The sequence below is a fragment of the Montipora foliosa genome, chromosome 8 (assembly GCF_036669935.1).
Source record: "Montipora foliosa isolate CH-2021 chromosome 8, ASM3666993v2, whole genome shotgun sequence".
Classification (NCBI taxonomy): domain Eukaryota; kingdom Metazoa; phylum Cnidaria; class Anthozoa; order Scleractinia; family Acroporidae; genus Montipora; species Montipora foliosa.
The window spans coordinates 14374844-14379446 of NC_090876.1; positions in this window are offsets into that span (position 1 = coordinate 14374844).

Genomic DNA, 4603 nt, shown 5'->3' on the forward strand with positions numbered 1-4603 from the left:
CGAGTTTTTCTACCCCATATGAACCATGTGCGCGTTAGCCCTACTGATGGAAATGGGACCACACAAGGACAGAGAAAAACTCCGACCAGGATGGGAATTGAACCCACGACCGTCGGGTTAGATCACCGCTGCTCTACCACTGAGCGACAAGGTCAGACAGGAGCAGGCCGTGGGAACTGAAGATGTTCAAGTCACGGCAATGAACATGTACAAGTACAAGGCAGGATTACGTGTTATGCAAACGTTGGCCGTGTAGGCCTTATATTTAACCAGACTTAACCGAATAGAGTGTTATGTGAAGTGCTAGTTTTTCTACCCCATATTTATTATCCCGGTATTATCCCTGTACGGTGGTCAATTTACATTATCAACTCTGTTGATGAAACCAAAAAAATTCGCATATCAACGTGAACTCGCGGGCTTTCCTAACATATATGTCCTGGATTATCAAATGAAAATCATAGAAAAAGAAAAACAGTTATTCATTGCTGTCGCAGTGAGTGAGCCTGAAGCGAACGAACGAGGCAGCTCTCTAATCGAGAGAAGAACACCGTATTTTTCTTCGAATTGAAAGGCGCAAGGAATTGTGGTTATGCGCGGATTAAGGAATCAGTAGAAGCTTTTCACTGCTCAGTAAAACGATCGCTGTTGAAGAAAGGGTCTGAAAAACATGATTTTTGCAAGGGACCTTTCGATATTTGCAGTGAGAGTTTTCAAAGACTACAAGTAATCAGAGCATCCTTCAATTCTTCCTGAAAAGTAATGTTGGTAGAATAACGGAGGCCAGAATCATCAACAAATTTTTCACTTATCAGTGCTCATAAAATACGACTAATTTTTTGTTTACTGTGCAAAATCATTGTATAAGCTGCGTTCGTGATTAATCTCATATCGATAACTGTAGTTAACCTGTGTGGAGTGTAATGCTATTCTGATATCGATACAACTCCGAAAACTTTATTCACCGAATTATCGAGCTGAATTATTTTCTGTGTTGCTTTCAGTCACCGCATTTAGCTAACTAGGAGGGGGACATGGGGGGGCCCTAAACACCGCAACACCGCAAAAAAAATTAACGAACACCGCATCACCGCAAGAAAAGTCGACGAAACACCGTCACCGCAACAATTATTTTTAGCCACATGATTTTAACGTCTACACTTGACATAACACTTTTATACCTAAACAATTTTCCACAAAATAAACACAACAAAATGTACTCTTATCAAATGCATGCCTACGCGTCGATACTGTTGATACCCGTAAATCAGTTTTCTTGTCCTTACCCGGAGAGGTCGTTTGTATGAAGTTCCATGAACATTACTGAGAAGTTGACCCGAAAAGCTGCCAAGCGATAAAACAACATTTCCTGAGTGTGCAGCAAATAATTTCATTTCACCGAACACCGTAGCTTGCGAAACACAAACATCGCACACCGTTGGGTTTGCGATCACCGCAACACCGCAAATTGAGATTTTATTCACCGCATCACCGCATTGAAAAAACCATCAACACCGCAACACCGCAAATCCCCATGTCCCCCTCAACTAGCGGAAACGGAAGTTACAACGGAATTCTCAGGTTTTTCTTGATGATCGGTTCAGTTTAAACTCGATTTATATTTTCCAAATTCTAATGCCAAAGTACTTTACAAGAGCAAAGGGTGACAAAAACATCTCTTCTCCCTCTGCCAAAAGGTACTTTCAATTACGTTGTTATTGCTGTGCTCGGCTACTGGCAGAAATCGACATCTGTAAAAACGGAAACGCCGGTAAAAATGCAAACTTTTTTTTCATCATATTAGAAACTAAATTTATTGTTTGCAGGTCAAATGTGACAGCTCTTGCGCATAAAGAAGGATAATCATAGCAGATTCTGGCCAACAGACTGTTTGGCGTCACGAAAGGCAACCACATGGGTCTCCCGTCCAGATAGGGGGTTAACTTCTGTGAATTTTTGTCGTGAAATCTCGCAAAGGACCGTCGAGCAGTCAAACATGCGGTTAGTTAGTATTGACCACTGTCAAGCTGATTCACAAGTCTTTGTCATGTATATTACTGTACAGACACCGAAAAGTAGAACTAATAATAACCCGGCACAGCAATTCGGGCTTTAACTTGCTGTGAAAAAGAAGTTGAAGTGAACTCGGAAATGGTCACTGGACATTCTCGATGCCAATGTTACCCGGTTCCCTTTTATTTTCTTGTCTTGTCTTGTTTGTTCTGACCCTGCTCAAGACCTATTTAATACTGCGCCTTTCAATAACATGCGGACTCTAAAATTCAAAGCTCAATCGACAAACGCGTTTTTCGCTACCGTCAATCAAATGCTCGGCGGTCCTCCCAGCTTCCGACTATATTGTCTGAGTGTGCTCAACGATTTGATTTGATTACTGTACGCTCGATAATCGTCGGAAGCTTGGAGGAGCCGCCAAACATTTGATTGACGGTAGCGAAAAACGCATTTGTCTGTTGACCTTTGAATTTAGGAGTCCGCATTTTATTGAAAGGCGCAGTAAAATCAATTCCACTCACGAGTGTCGTTAAATTACCGCAAGTATACTTGAACATCTTCCTTCCCCTCGGCAGCATTACAACCATTGAGGTAAACTAGTTATTTAGGTTAGAGTGATGGCAACTGTTGGTTCTCGCTATGTTCATTCATAAATGTTCGCTCGTAACGGTGATCTCTCGTGAAGTTCGCGGACCAAGCCTCGACATCTTTTAGTGTGGTTCTACTGCGAACACTGTGTGCACTTGTGTGTGGTTTGAGCGTATTATACACCATATTCGTGCTTACCTTTTAAAAGACGTTGTCTTAAACTTCGCGCATGCGCTATAAAGGATGAACCAGCCATGGGCCACATAATACTCTTTGTTTGTTCCCCCCAAATTTTGCATAGGCATTCTTTTTGTTTTTTCTTGGGACCATTGTGAGTGTCAAGAGAGACTGGGGACAAATCTCTGGAGCTATTTTGCAAGCTCAACAAAGACAGGAAAATTTCTGCCTTTATTACATCCATTTTGAAATCACTGGTGATCCTTGCAATCTGATTGGCTGTCAGCACTTTTTCCCCAGCCAATGAGAAAGGAGCACTTAAGCAAAACATCCAATCATATTTCAAGGCTTGTTTAAGGTAACCAATCAAATCGCAGGAAAATGAAATCGATGACAAAGAAAGCCATTGTGTGGCGAATTTCGCAACTTTTGTTCCCAACTGGACCAATAAAATATTGGTACTGGCAAAAATCCTGTATTTGTGGGATTAAATAAATATGGAAAGATTTCTAAATGGATGTAATAAAGTGGTAATTGAACTTCATGTCGTGCAATTTTGGTCTGAAATCATTCTTGTGATTTCTAATCGGGATTTTGAAATCAAACGTATGAGGTCACAACAAATTGCTTTCCACTCAGTTTAATTACCATTATATACTATTTTCGTTAAGTTATCGTGAACGTAGATTTCGTTATCATTCCTTTTTCAATTCTCAACCTCGAATAATGCATTTCGCGTGCTCTGATTGGTTCGCTCAATCTCGGTTATCAGCTCATATACCTTAGTTTGACCTTTACCCTATGGTAAATGATTGCGCTAAGCGTCGCTAAGCTAAAACCTCTTTCGCCGGAAAGCAAAATCTTTCTCTAAATAAAGCCAAAAATGAAAACAAATTTATTTTGTAGGAACTTTGGATCTATTCCCGACGTTTAGAAGTACGCGAAAAGGCAAGTGGTCTGTCTGACCACAAGGTATTACACAACATCGCATCTTCATCAAGTTTTTTCGAGTTCGCTCCGATTTTCTCTCTTTCGGTTTTCCCTCGTATTTCTTACTTCCAAAATTTTTGGAGTTTAAGGAATTTAATAAAAAAATTTTTTCATTCGCGCTTGTTGGATATGAGACTGGTTATTGCCAACTCGGCGCTACGCGCCTCGTTGGCTATTTACCATCTCATATCCAACGCGCGCTCATGGATTAATTGTTAAATATAACTTCCAACCGGTGTTTTTTGGTGTCCGCTATACTGTCCTTCGTTGGATAATCATTTTTTCCTTGACACAGAAATAAATTAAGATGTGAGTATTATTTTTGTTATTAGGTATTAAATAAATCAACGATGGTGGCAGAAATAAACTGGAGAGTGAAGGAAGTGATAAAAAATTGTAATGTTCTGTCATAGTGATGGCTCTTGTGAAAAGATGAAGTTAATTTAGGTAATGCCAGTGGTAAATTGCACTCTATAAGTTCTTCCCGTTTGTGACAATGGCCACCTGCCTGTTCTGAGGTCATTTTTGTCAAAAACACTGAATTGTTTACCTTGTGAACAATGAACGGTTGTCACTTTATGAAGGTAACGTCGCGGTTTAAAAATCGGGTTCATACTGAAATAATGAATAACTTTATATTGAACTTTGGTTGTGGTTCCAAACTGGCAAAGCGCAACGAGGGGTTTTTCTTCTTATTATATGAAACGTTTGCCTGCTTAAGTCAGTCACTAATCGCTACTCGTTTAATTGGCGAAACCTGAACAAAAGACGACAGCTTGAATCACGATTTTATTTCCTGTGAGTGTACGTGGTTGACAGGTATCATAATAAATTT